The sequence below is a fragment of the Primulina eburnea genome, chromosome 12 (genome assembly GCF_022965805.1).
Source record: "Primulina eburnea isolate SZY01 chromosome 12, ASM2296580v1, whole genome shotgun sequence".
NCBI lineage: Eukaryota > Viridiplantae > Streptophyta > Magnoliopsida > Lamiales > Gesneriaceae > Primulina > Primulina eburnea.
Window position 1 is genome coordinate 37,386,293 of NC_133112.1, and position 15,162 is coordinate 37,401,454.

At 39.5% G+C, this 15,162-nt stretch overlaps 1 long non-coding RNA gene across 6 annotated transcripts; it reads right to left on the reverse strand.

Moving 5' to 3' along the window:
* On the reverse strand, positions 1–9,606 carry LOC140807085 (uncharacterized). Of its 6 annotated transcripts, none has more exons than XR_012112624.1 (6): positions 9,416–9,606; positions 9,031–9,202; positions 2,966–3,007; positions 2,106–2,278; positions 1,980–2,028; positions 1–250 (listed from the first exon to the last, which is right to left on the reverse strand). It is a non-coding gene; the product is annotated as an uncharacterized lncRNA (long non-coding RNA). The 6 variants fall into 6 exon arrangements; XR_012112623.1 differs by having other exon boundaries at positions 2,106–2,272; positions 9,416–9,605; XR_012112625.1 differs by lacking the exon at positions 9,031–9,202 and having other exon boundaries at positions 9,416–9,595.
* Positions 9,607–15,162: the final 5,556 nt, after the last annotated feature.

The window sequence follows — 15,162 nt, forward strand, 5'->3', positions numbered from 1 at the left end:
TAAAAGAGAGAAGCAAAATCGGAAACAAGTAATTAGGATGTTTTACCACGACAAAGTTTCAAGTCTACCAAGTGTTTTTTACTACAAAAATATCAGAATTGAAAGTAAGAAATTTATGTCACTTGATTCACACTACTGTGTTGCCTGTTTTGTTGTGATGCATATATTCATCTAAATACTTTTCATAAACGCATACTTCACCTCTTGTTTTCAGAACTACCGCAGAGGTGCTTCTTGTGCCGTATCGCCCCTGCAAGTTAGAAACGGAACTTAAGAAACCTTTCTAATGCAAGGAAACTTAAGCTTGAGAAAATGTGAAATGTTAATTGATGACTTCAAGTTCCTAGAGCTGTTTTCTTGAGGTATAGAGAATTTTTTCCTGCAAAATTAAACTAGTCATATTTGAATTTGGATTTGTAAAACTAATGTCATATAATCCAACTCCATTGTTAAAAGGCTATCCAAACTTTAAATAAAAGAGAGATCAGTTAGTTAATCTCTCAAGTCCACTTCAGAATGCACTGTCGGTTGAAGACATAAAAAGGTCAAAGGCAGGGGACTATAGGGATGACTAAATACTGAAAGCCACTCCCAGTATCAATAATCTAGATATGTGAGAACTCCTTTCAAAAGCCCTAAGAAGAGATACAATTGGTGGAGTACAGAAGAGTGCGAGAGAAGAACATTTTGTCATATCAATTCAAGAGTGATTGTTCTTGTGAAACAGAGGAAGATGCAATCAAGAGTGAATTGTATGAGTGATCTGTAAACTCTTGGATATTGGAAATTTCATAGTAGTGATTCCCTCCGTGGATGCAGATTAATTTCTCGAACCGTGAATATCGGTCTTTCTTGAGTCTTCTTGCATTACTGTTATTATTCTTGTGCATAATATTATCTGTTCTTGAAAGTTTGAACTTGGGATATTAAATCACAACAGTTGGCATCAGAGACAAGTTTAAGAGAAACAGGAGATCAAACTTCTGGATATGGCCGCCAAGATTGAGGTGGAGCGGTTGATGGTAAAGGTGATTTTTCCCTGTGACGAAGGCGTAGTATGCAATCTTGGTACAGCAAAAGGTTGCAAAGGCTTTGGGAGGGCTGAAATGTTTACTAGCCACTCTCGCAGGATCAGAACTTCGAAGCGATGGAAATGACTCTTAGCACAATCACCCTGCATCTCGATGACAAGGTTCTACGTGAGGTTTCTTCAGAATCCACCGATGCTGGCCTATGGAAGAGACTTGAAGAACTTTACATGAAGAAATCCCGTCAAGACAGAATCAACCTAAAGGGAAAATTCTTTGGTTTCAAGATGCTGGAATCCAAATCCATCAGAGACAATCTAGATGACTTTAACAAGTTGACACTCGATCTTGAGAACATAAGAGTGAAGATTGATGATGAAGATAAAGCAATTATCCTCCTAAATTCTCTGCCAAAATCATACGTGCTTGGCAGAAAAACATCTGGAACAAACCAAGTTTTGGCACCAGAGATTAGCACACAAGTAAAAACAGGACTTATGGAGCTTCATAAGCAAGGGCTGCTGGGAAAAGAACATCTCACAAATGTTGATTTCTGCGAACATTGTGTTAAGGACAAGGCGACGGGGATTAAATTCAGTAAGGGCAAACACAACTCACGAAGAATTTTGGACTATGTGCATTCAAATCTTTGGGGGGCGGGGGCCCTCCAAAGTGGCCTCAAATGGAAGAGCAAGGTATTTTCTTGACATTGATGGATGATTACTCTAGGATACATTGAAACACAAGAATGACTAGAAAAGTCTAAGAAGTGACTTATATTCTAGAAAACCAAACTGGAAACAAACTAAAGGCCCTTAGAATGGATAATGGGCTAGTTTTGTTCAAAGAAGTTTGATGAATAGTGCAAGACTATCAGTTACCAAGTATTGAAATCCAAATCTCAAAAATAACAACTTCCAACTATCATTAAAGGAATCGAACAAAACTTACGCTAACTCTTCTCAGCTCCATCTTCATAACCTCCTCCAGCAAGCTTTTTCTAGAAGAAAAACATAATATTAGCTATGATTATTCGAACAAACCAAATAATTATTAAAATCATATTTCTAAACTTACCACATTGTCAGCAATTTCGCTGATTTTTTCCAGCGAGTGCTCGCGAGTATTATCCAACACTGTAATCCCCAAGCAGGCATAACAAGTCGATGACGCAACGAAGACAACAGTCTTGCTAAATCCATCGCTCAAAAAATATCTCTTCACATTTTGGAACACCATTTTCGCTGTAGCTTGCGTAGGGAAAGTGTTTTCGGATCAAATATCATCTTTTACATGAGTAAAATATTACGGGCAAGATTTGGAAAAAGAAAAACCTTCTTTGAGAAAACACTGAAAATTCTGTTTTTGACACGGAAATATACAGAAGCACAAAGCAAAACCAGAACACAGATCTCATTGCAAGTTCCCCAAATCTTTGAGCGTTGGAAGGAATGAATTAATGCGATTTGAAATTATGTTTTTTAACCCCTTTAATTTAAGCTAATCTAACAACCAATTATCGATCAAGGAAAAAACAATAAATGCTCAACAAGTCAATACCAACAACTATCATTACACGTGAAGAAACGGTGAAAATGGGGAAAAACACTGTAAAATGATTTCAATTGGCACGTAAAATATGATATCCCGAGCAGAAGTAAAGATGAATGGAATTTAGTTTGTTGAAATTGCAAACCTAAAAACATGAAAAACATCACAAGAACGCCTCTGGCCTCCGAAATCTAGAAAAGAACCTGCACATAATAATTATTTGTTTTTTTCGAGCTACCTCTAGCACAAAATTTGATTGCGAGGCTCGCTCATATACAGGCTGAGAGGAATTTTCGATCGCTATAGCCATTCTAGCTGAAGAGTTGGGTTCAAGGTAGTTCCAGCAAAAATTGAAGATAAGAAATGGAAAAAGAGAGAGAGAGAACCTGTGTCCTTTGTTGTGTTGTCGATTTACTCGTCGGAGTTGCCTACTGTTAGACCCTTAAAGTTGGCTCGATTTCATGGCATGAATGCGGAGTGCCATGAAGCAAAGTGTTGATGCCTAACACTTGGTTATGGTCTACATAACTTAGGCATATTGAGTTGGCTAAGTGTATGAACAAGTTGGCACATTGTGGGGATGTGTTTGGTGCAGAAAATGTGTTGGCAATATTGAGTTTAGTTGCTATTTCGAGTTGGCTGATTTGGGGACACATGGCAGTCATTTCTGATGGTTTGAAGCAGTTGTTGGGAGTTAGAGACACTTGGCAACATTCAGAAACAAGTGGCATGGTGACAGGGCAGTTGTGCATGGCAGTTACACTGGGCTCCATGCAGATTTGACAGGTGTCCTAAACAGTTTATTTCGGTTTTCTGCATTGTATTGTGTTTATATGCTTTTGCCTTGAGTTGCACAAGGCATTCACGAGTGTGAGCCTTCATTGTGTGCAAACCTAGGCTTCCTTTTGTAATTCTGAATGAGGATGAATGCAAAGGTTGGGCATTGCCCGTAATTCGTTGTGTGCTTTACATTCTGCACGTTTTGGCTTGGTTTGCTTGGCTTTGTGCGTTGGATATTCCACTAAATAATTAAACACGAGTGTTGAAAGGTTGGCTGATTGAATCAGTGCGTGATTCAAGCCGCACAAGGGTGAGAAACTCGAAAAAAAGTTGCTGCGTGAATAACCCCTGTGACAGTTGGTATCAGAGCCAGGTTTGCTCGAATTTGTTGAAGTTGCAGACGACCAAATCATGGCAGATTCGTCTAGCACTTCGGGAACGAACAATACTTCGGCGCGGGATCGTATTCTAGAACTTGAAACTAGAATGCGAAGGATCGAAGGGCTCCTTGGTGTTCCAACCGGATCACCCACTGAGACGCTTTACCAGCAAGTTGAAGGATTGCATGCTATTGCAGACTCAAATGTTGGTAGCATTGCGGATCTGACGGAATTTGTGGAACGAAGAATGGTGTCTGTTGGAGAAGATCTCGAATCTAGATGTGATGGATTCGAACTTGAGTTGAATTTGTTGAAGAAGGCCGTTGGTGCTGGAACGACCGGGCATTCATCTGCTTCAACAAAGTTCAAAGTCCCTGATCCTAAGCCATTTGGTGGAAAACGCAGTGCCAAAGAGTTGGAAAACTTTCTGTGGGACATGGAAACTTATTTCCAGGCTGCCAAAGTCCCTGATGAAGAGAAAGTATCGATCACAAGCATGTATTTGATCGAGGATGCAAAGTTATGGTGGCGGGCTCGTCTATCTGATGATGCTAGTGCAAACCGTGACAAGATTGAGACATGGGAGACCCTAAAACGAGAATTGAAAGAGCAGTTCCTGCCTAGCAATACTTCGTGGCTTGCTAGGGAGTCACTTCGAAAATTGAAGCATTCTGGAACTACTCGGGATTATGTGAAGGATTTCAGTTCTTTGATGTTGGATGTGAGGGATATGTCCGAGGAAGACAAACTCTTCAATTTCCTCGCGGGATTGCAACCTTGGGCTCAAGCTGAATTGCGAAGGCAAGGAGTCAAGGATTTGCCATCCGCCATTGCTGCTGCCGATAGGTTGGTCGATTTCAAAGCTATTGGTACTAGTGATGCTGTCCCGAAGCGAAATGATGCGAAAGACAAAGGCAGGCCTAAGTTTGTCAAATCTGACAAATTTAGGAAAAATAAGGGCAAGAAAGGTGGTGAAAGCATCACCAAAGAGACCAAGGAAACTTATGTCTTTGATAAAACAAAGCGTGGATGCTTCATATGCAATGGTGACCACCGAATGCGAGATTGTCCAAAGAAGGAGAAACTATCTGCATTGGTGGCCGAAGAGGAGAAGGTGCAGAAAGATGATGGTCCTTCGTTGGTGAATCCTTTACAATGGTTGGGCGCTCTACATGCTAATTCGTCTCAGTCTAAGGGCTTAATGTATGTGAAAGCCCTCATCAATGGTCGTGAGATTATGACCATGGTGGACACAGGTGCAACACATAACTTTGTTGCTGAAAGGGAAGTTCAGTCGTTGGGTTTGAAACTTGCCCAACACACGAGTCAAATAAAGGCAGTGAATTCTGAAGCAAAGCCAATCAAGGGGGTGACCAATGTGGAACTTAAGGTGGGGAGTTGGTCCGGACAGTGCGGTTTGATGGCTGTTCCTCTTGATGACTTTGATGTCATTCTAGGCAATGAATTCTTGGTTGCAGCTCAAGTTGCAGTGATGCCACACTTGGGTGGATTATTGATTGCTGATGTCAATAATCCTTCTTTCGTGAAAGGGGTGTATGATGTGACTACAGTCTCCGGAAGGAAGGCAGGTCTGATTTCGGCCATTCAAATTGAGAAGGGCTTGAAACATGGTGATGTTACCTATGTTGCAGCCATGGTCGAAATTAAGCCCGATGTGTACCAAGAAGTGCCCGATGCAGTTGCTGTTTTACTTGAGCAATTCCATGACATAATGCCTGTGGAGTTGCCAAGGTCCTTGCCACCCCGACGTGTTGTTGATCATAAGATCGAATTGGAACCGTGTGCAGTGGTGCCTGCAAAGGCTCCGTACCGAATGAGTCCCTCGGAACTTGTTGAGCTGAGGAAACAATTGACAGAGTTGTTGGATTGTGGGATGATTCAACCATCTAAGGCTCCTTTCGGATCACCGGTGCTGTTCCAAAAGAAACAGGATGGGACGCTAAGGATGTGCATCGATTATAGGGCTTTGAATAAGGTTACTATCAAAAATAAATACCCTATTCCAAATGTCCTAGATTTATTTGACAAGCTGTCAAAGGCGAGATACTTCACGAAGATCGATCTAAGATCGGGTTATTGGCAAGTGAGAATTGCTGAAGGAGATGAGGCAAAGACCACTTGTGTCACAAGGTACGGTTCTTACGAATTTCTTGTGATGCCTTTCGGTCTTACAAACGCCCCGGCAACGTTTTGCAACTTGATGAATGATGTACTGTTTGAGTACTTGGATCGTTTTGTGGTTGTGTATTTGGATGACATCGTGGTATATAGTGAGTCTTTGGAAGATCACTTGATGCATTTGACTGATGTATTCTCCCGCCTTAGAGAATACGAGTTGTATGTGAAAAAGGAGAAGTGTGAATTCTGTAGTAATCAGATTACTTTCCTTGGACATGTGATAAGCCATGGAAAGGTTCACATGGATAAAAAGAAGGTGCAAGCGATTGTTGATTGGTCTGTCCCGACGAAAGAATCTGAGTTAAGGTCCTTCTTGGGCTTAACCAATTACTACAGGAGATTCATTATGGGGTATTCTCGGATTGTTGGACCATTGACTGACTTATTGAGGAAAGACAACAAATATGTTTGGTCGGTTCAGTGTGTGGAGGCATTTGAAACTCTCAAGAAGGCCATTGTGTCAGAACCCGTGCTGAGATTGCCTGAGTTTGACAAGCCATTTGAAGTGTTTACAGATGCATCGGACCGTGCCTTGGGTGGAGTTCTTATGCAAGAACGACACCCCATTGCCTTTGAAAGTCGGAAACTGAAGGATGCCGAGGTGAGGTACTCGACTCATGAAAAAGAAATGATGGCAGTAGTGCATTGTTTGGAGGTATGGAGACATTATTTGCTTGGCACAAAGTTTGTTGTAATCACAGACAATGTGGCCAACACTTATTTTCAGACTCAAAAGAAGTTGACTCTTAAACAAGCACGCTGGCAAGAATTCCTAAGTGAGTTCGATTTTCAGTTGGTTCACAAGGCCGGGAAGCATAATGAAGTTGCTGATGCTCTTAGTCGAAAATCTGTACATGACTATGTAGCAGCATTGACAGTGATTGAGTCGGATTTCTTGGGCAGAATTCGTGAGGCATCTCCTCTTGACAAAGTGTATCAGAAGTTGATTGATCAAGTGCGGAATGGAGAGATTCGTAAGTACTGGATCGAAGATGAGCTTCTGTTTGCCAAGGGAAATAGGGCTTATGTTCCAAGCGGCCCTCTTCGAAAGGGATTACTTCGAGAAACACATGATCCGCAATGGGCTGGTCACCCAGGTGTTGCTCGAATGTTGGCCTTGTTGTCTCGGACCTATTATTGGCCAAAGATGGAAGAAGATGTGGAACATTATGTCAAAACTTGTCTTGTTTGTCAACTGGACAAGACAGAAAGATTGAAAGAAGCAGGATTGTTGCAACCATTGCCTATCCCCGAGCGGCCGTGGCAGTCCGTCTCTATGGATTTCATTCTTGGCTTTCCAAAAGTGAATGGTTTGGCTTCCATTCTCGTTGTGGTGGATCGCTTTACAAAGTATGCAGTATTCATCGGTGCTCCAAAGGTATGCTCCGCTGAACTTACTGCCGAGTTGTTTTTCAAGAATGTTATCAAATACTTTGGTGTTCCGCAAGATATTGTGAGTGATAGGGACACAAGGTTCACGGGAAGGTTCTGGACTGCTTTGTTCAACATGATGGGTTCGGAGTTGAAATTCTCTACTGCCAATCATCCTCAAACTGATGGGCAGACTGAGAGAATGAATCAGTTGTTGGAGGAATACATGAGGCATTATGTGACAGCAAGTCAGCGTAATTCGGCAGATTTGCTTGACGTTGCACAATTCTCATATAATTTGCACAAGTCATCGGCTACTGGTTTGAGTCCCTTTGAGTTGTTGTATAGCTTTCAACCAACAACACCTCATGAAGTTGCTTTGCAGAAAAGTGGGGGTGATTGTCCTGCTGCTTATGGGTTTGCAAGAGCAAAGCAAGAGTTGTTGGATGAGGCAAAGGATAGCTTGGCCAAAGCCCAACGCAGAATGAAGAAGTAAGCGGACAAAGGTCGAAGGGATGTTGAATTCCAGGTTGGTGAGCGAGTTCTTTTGAAGTTAACTCCTCAAATTTGGAAGAAAATCAGTGCAAAGACGGTGCATCGTGGGTTGGTTCCTCGGTATGATGGTCCCTTCGAAGTTATGACTAAAGTGGGGAAAGTTGCCTACAGGTTGAAGCTGCCTGATAGGTTGAAGATTCATCCAACTTTTCATGTGAGTTTTCTGAAGAAGTTTCAGGAAGATCAGACTAGAGTGCAGACAAGTCGTGCACCGCCAGTTGTTCGGTATGAGTTTGATCGAAAAGTTGAACGAATTCTGGATGACAGAGTTTTGGGTCAAAGTAAGAAGAATCGAAGAGTTGATTACTTAGTCCAGTGGGTGGGCGATTCTGAGGCAGATGCTACTTGGATCCGAAATGTTAATTTGTGGCAATTTGAAGATGAGATTGCTGATTATGAAACAAGGAAGAGCTTGCTAGGGGTTTCGACGAGGACGTCGAGTTCTTCTAGTGGGGGTGGTTTGTTAGACCCTTAAAGTTGGCTCGATTTCATGGCATGAATGCGGAGTGCCATGAAGCAAAGTGTTGATGCCTAACACTTAGTTATGGTCTACATAACTTAGGCATATTGAGTTGGCTAAGTGTATGAACAAGTTGGCACATTGTGGGGATGTGTTTAGTGCAGAAAATGTGTTGGCAATATTGAGCTTAGTTGCTATTTCGAGTTGGCTGATTTGGGGACACATGGCAGTAATTTCTGATGGTTTGAAGCAGTTGTTGGGAGTTAGAGACACTTGGCAACATTCAGAAACAAGTGGCATGCAGACAGGGCAGTTGTGCATGGCAGTTACACTTGGCTCCATGCAGATTTGACAGGTGTCCTAGACAGTTTATTTCGGTTTTCTGCATTGTATTGTGTTTATATGCTTTTGCCTTGAGTTGCACAAGGCATTCACGAGTGTGAGCCTTCATTGTGTGCAAACCTAGGCTTCCTTTTGTAATTCTGAATGAGGATGAATGCAAAGGTTGGGCATTGCCCGTAATTCGTTGTGTGCTTTACATTCTGCACATTTTGGCTTGGTTTGCTTGGCTTTGTGCGTTGGATATTCCACTAAATAATTAAACACGAGTGTTGAAAGGTTGGCTGATTGAATCAGTGCGTGATTCAAGCCGCACAAGGGTGAGAAACTCGAAAAAAAGTTGCTGCGTGAATAACCCCTGTGACACCTACCAAGAGCAAAAGATGCATCAAACAAATAGATAACACAGAGGATCGATTTTTTCGTCACATTAGCTGTTGCATCATTCACGTAGCCATGCTTTACAGTAGTATTGTGTGCACTCACTTTATCAGTACCAGTAGCATTTTGTTCATTGTTACATTCGGTAGGTAGGCTTTCTGTAACAACAGTACTGTTATCCCCATTCATTTTGGCAATGTAACAAACACTTGGTGTGCACAAAAAAAAACCAGAGATAAGCTCAATCGACATTTACATCAACCAGCGAAGAACGAAGAAGATGAAGTAAAACAAATCACCAGCCACTAAGTAAACCAACACCTCACTCTCTGAACGAAACAACAGGTATACAGAAAGATTCAGCGAAGTACCTGCAAATCGCAAAGCCCTGCAGAATCGCTAAGCCAACAGCAATTTCGCGAAGCTCAGAGGGGCGAGAAACTGAGATGTTAATGATCTTGATGTTAATCAGTAAAGAAACCAGAGCAAAATCAGTAGGAAAATGACGCGTTGCACGGTGATTTTTTTTAAACCGGATAAGCTGAGCCCAAACCCAACAATATTGTGGCCCTATAAAGAAATTAGCTTTTATTTTTAAAAAAATCGATTAAACCGGATTTTTTTATAACAATGAGCCAATTTGACAAAAAATTTTAAAAATAAAGAGTGAATTTTTTAAATAATTAGGTTTGATCAGTTAATTCGGTTAAACCGAACTTTTGCTCATCCTCTCAACAACAAAAGATGTCATCGAAAAAGTTGGTTATGGCCTTAGGGTTTAATATATTTTTTGAGTCTCCTCCTCCATATTGGCATTAGGAGAGTGCCTCGTCGTATCCACTATTATATTCTCACATATGCACACTTAAAATAACAATCGCTTCAAAAAGTATCTGCACGCACTGTGCGTGCACGGTGACTGCCTGTAACTGTTCTTGGCAGTTCCGGAAATTTCTTGAAAAATTTTCTTGTGTGGTTAGAAATAAAATACTCAACATGAAATTAAACCATACGATATAGAGAACCCGGCTCTGATACCACTATTGGTAAATTGATTTTCTGTGTCCAAAACACAATGAAAATTTTAAAATTTTAATTTAACGTTCAAATAACGTATTTGGACACTCGTATAGTTTAAATAAAATTAATCATTCATAGGGTGTTTATGAATATATATTTAGTGAATTAATCACTTTGTACCAACTATTTCGGGATTTACGGAAAGAGCACTTGTAGTATTTCTTACGAACGATCTTCATGAAATTTTCTTTCTTCAATCAAATTCACGACTAAAATATTTGTTCCTCCTCTAAATTACACTCGAAAATTTAGAGCAATTTTTATCGTTTGAGATCAAAAGTTCTCAAATCCTAAACCTTTTAGAGTTGGCCGAAAATTTAGATGTGTTGTGGAGGAGAGTTTTCGAAAATTTGCATTAATGGAGGCCGTGGTTTGTAGCATCCTTTCTAAATATTGAATCCTTAACATAATTCCTTAATTATAGGTTAAGGGTTCTTTAATTAACATTAATGAGCTTAGTTAATTAATTTGACTAGTCCATCTAGTTTAATTAATTAATATAATGATAAGCACGAATTATATAGCGTTTTAAGGGTTTTATTTTGTCGTATTCGTGCTTATCTGGCGTTTTTATTCTGAGTTTTGCGCTTAATTCGTGTTATTATTGCTATTTGCAGGTTTGACCAAAAGATGATAAAAGCCGAAGAAAAGAAAGAAAAGTCAAGCGTCACAATGCCATGTCAGAAATACCTGGAAAAATAGCACAAGGAGAACACCCGGACCCATACACGGACCTCGTGTAAGGGTCTGTGCCTCAGAAGCCGAGGGAAGATGTTGACAGAGTCTACACGGACCTCGAGACGGATCTGTACACGGGGTCCGTGTCCATTAGCATCCGAGAGTGAATTTTACAGAGTCTACACGGAACCCGAGACGGAACTGTACACGGGGTCCGTGTCCAGCTGTTCCGGAATAAATTTTGGGCAGAGTCTAGACAGACCCCTTCCCTGATGCATGCACGGGGTCCGTGCCCTTGAGATCAGACTCAGATTTGGCGAAGATTTGTTAGAGATTGTGGAGAGATATAAAAAGAGAAAACCTAGATCATGAAGGGGACTTTTGGCAACGATTTCATTCAGAAAAAAATAAAGAGAACTTTAGATTTTTGAAGACGGCGACGGCTTGGGAGAAACGAGAGGAAAAACGTGCTTTACACGCAAGATTCACACACCATCGCTGAGATTTTCTCCTCTCTTGTCTTCTTATTTTTAGTCATGAATTTGAATATTAGTTTTTCTTCTAGTTTCGAATTTATGGAGTATTTTTTCTTGTGATCGGAAACACGATAGGGACAAACCTTTGATGTTGTTCATTCAACGGATTATTTGATTTACAAATTAATTTTATGTTATTGATTAATATTTGCGTAATTTTCGTGCTTTTAATTTGACCAATTATTTGCATGTCTGTTGTTCCATCTTGACTCGAAATGGAATATATTGAATTTAGCTTCAAAAATATTAATCAACTCACGATTAATTCGACTAGAAATAGTATTCGGTTTTAATGTATGATTTTAGGCGACAGCTGTGATTATATCTTTGAATAATGCGCTTTTGTTTGATTAAATTCAATTAGACATAATTGAACTTGTAAGGATTATTGCTTGACAGATTTGACTAAATATATCAACAACAGTAAAAATAGTAAATTTGTGTTGTATCAGAATTAAGTGTTGTGCCAGATATTACAACATCTCGGACAACATGCAGCGGAAAATATATTTTTGTAACACAAATTCGCTTAAACTAAATAAATGGACAAGATTAAATATGCACAAGTATAAATACTTGTGCGGTGCCTTATGGTAAAAATTAATCACTAGAAAACAAAACGTTTACACAAAAACCTATCACTAGTGATTGTCACTAAAATCAATTTCATCAACAAGTTGAGAAAACAAATGCTTTCTAAAAACAAATAACCAGAATAAAAAAACTTAATCAAGAAAGCAAAATTGTGATGCCAAAAGGGAAGCCACGAAAACAATCTTCAGCCAACGTCGTTACGGATGTTGTCTGCAAATGTTCCCAACATTCAAGGCAACACGGTGAGTACCAGTCTTCAAAACAGCAACGACTTCGAGAAGAACTTTTGCTCTGCAAATCTCTGCTACGTGTGCATGAATATTCAGTATTGAAGCAGCCTTCACAATGTGCTTGACCTCTTATTTATAAATGAGGAATCCTATCTCGACAAGGAAACCTAAAACACAAGGAAATTAAGAGTTTTATTAGGAATAAACTCTTTTTAAATACTAATACCATATCTCATCAATTTACTATCACACATAAAGATTCTCAGAATATATTTAATTTCATATCTAATTATCTAATAAGGGCAAAATCATATTTAAATATTTACTCAATCAAATCAACAAGGAAAAATATATCGGGGAAATAATTTAACTTAATAAAATATATCGATTTAAGTCGAAAATATTATTTCCCTTCAATCTCCCTCTTTTTGCCTTTCTTGGACAAAATGAGATCAAACCCATTTATCATTGTTAGACCCAAAACAACTCCCAACTCCCCCTGAGTTAGAGTTTCTCCCCCTGAATAGAATATTGGTAGTATGGGTATGGGTATTTAGTGTTGTTGTCAGCACTTGAGGCAACACCTGCGACAGTTTATAATACATCATACTAACAGGGCTAACAGGAATAGTAAAAGAAACTTGAACATTAAAACATTAACAGAAACTCAGCAAAGAAAAACTCAGCCAACTCTGAACATCAAAACATTCTAAACTTCATCGTCTTCATCTTCATCCTCCTCATCCTCATCGTCTTCATCATCACCGTCATCCTCGTCACTCTCATCAGCTTTGGTCCCTGAGGGACCAGCACCACCAGTTTGATCATCTCCCTTTTTTTGTCCATGAACATCCATATCCAACATGACAGTAATGCCAGCAGCCAAACTTTCATAGTAGGCCAAGTCGGCCTTAGCCTGGGCAATTTTCTTAAGAGCATGATCGAGATGGGTCTGGGCACCTGCCACTGTAACCTTCACATACCCAGTTTTGGGTGGATGAGAGGTAGAACTTGTAGTGGGTCCAGCTGAGAAAATAACTCTTCACTTTTTCAAACAGCGTTTTTGTTGGAGACAGCACAGGTTTGAGTAGGGAAATGTTTCTGATCTCAGTAACAGTAAGAATGTGTGTTCATAGGGGTGTGTGTGTCATTATTTATATTATTATATTAAATTAAAAACCAATTTGAAATGTTGAATATTATTTGATGTAAATTTTAGTTTTATTTTTTAAATTGATAATAACGTGGAGATAATCATGGGCCCACGAGCATATAATTGTTGGGCCCAACGGGCCACATCAAGTTCAGGATCAGCACCACCTAACCAGTTGATTTTGACCACCCCTCTACTGCCACCTCGTTTTATAACCGTCAGATTATCTTATCTATCCCAAATTTTTACGCAATGACACAAGAGTGGATTTCATGTGAGACCGTATCACGGATCTTAATCGGTAAGACGGGTCAAACCTACTCATATTCACAATAAAAGTAATACTATTAGCATAAAAATTAATAATTTTTCACGGATGACCCAAATTAGAGATCCGTCTCACAAATACGAACCGTGAGACCGTCTCACCAAGTTTTTGTCATGACACAATAATCAAGTAATAAAATTTTCAAGAGACTTGGTGGTATAGAAAAAGTGTTAGAGTCTCGATTGACACTTTGTATATATTTAAATCGATTTAAAAATATACAAATGGCCGACGGTTTTTTAGTGCATATCAATTATAATAATTTTCTAGGAGAAAAATACGAATGTTGTGACGAACCGTATCTTAAAATACTAATACTTTAACATTTGCGGAAAAATTTTAAGATTTTTTATTGAATAATTTATTAAAATTACATCTCTTAAAATAGATTAACGGTCAGCACTCGTACTAAAATAAAATTAATATTAAAACTCCATCATTTAAAATAAATCACCAACATCCAATTAATCCTAAAATTCAAAAAAAAAATACCAAGTTAATTTAAAAATAGTCTAACAAAATTATAAATTTAATTTGCTTATCACCAATCCTAATAAATCAAAAGTCGAAGTAAATAGGTTAAAAATCTGTTTAAAATATAGCTTAAACTACAAGGTCCTCGGGTTTGTACTGCCATTGGCCCGAGCCTGCTCACTGGTCACCACCTCCCGTCTCTTCAACTACACCATCTGCATCGATCAAGTCTAGTGAGTATAATGACTCAGCATGCGTAAACAATGAATAACGAGTAATACATAATAAAATCCATGCAATTTAAAATTAGCTTGTACATAAAATATAATAGGCATAAATATGTATAACGCGACTTTCTTGCATAAACAATTTCATAAAATCATAAAATCATATTTACATACTTGTTATGCATAATCATAAACGTAAATAATTTTGCGTAGAGTTCTGTTCAATGCAAATGGCTCATACACATAAATCGTTTGATCAAACTGAACCACAGTACGGTGCCGACAAGGATCACCACAGTCCTTGGACTGGATCTCTGCTCCCTAACATATCATAATCCTCCGGAGAGGTTGGAGAGGTCCCCGCACACGTTCTCCGGCTTCAAAACCCGTAACATAATTTGGCCACAAAACAAATCGCATAACTAAAAAATAATTATTTTGCACATGATACATATTTACGAACATTGTGGACTTCGTTGGAACACCCTGGACTTGCTGCCATAACCTTAAAATTTAAATAACCATAGCACAAAAGCCCAAACGTACACATGCGACTCCCGAATTAATTAAAATAGCCTACGACTTACCGAACGACTCGAGACTCGAACAATGCTTAGACGACCTCCTTACTACTGTCCAAGACCCTAACGAGCCCCAAACCATAATCGAACCAAGTTAAAACAACCTACGATCCATAGAAAACAAAGCTGTCCCAAGGAAACACGCTACAACCCCTATGCGCTTCTAACGACTCCACGCTTAAACCGACTCGTCCCGAACCCGAACCCGAACCAAGCCCTAAACTCGACCCTTAGACA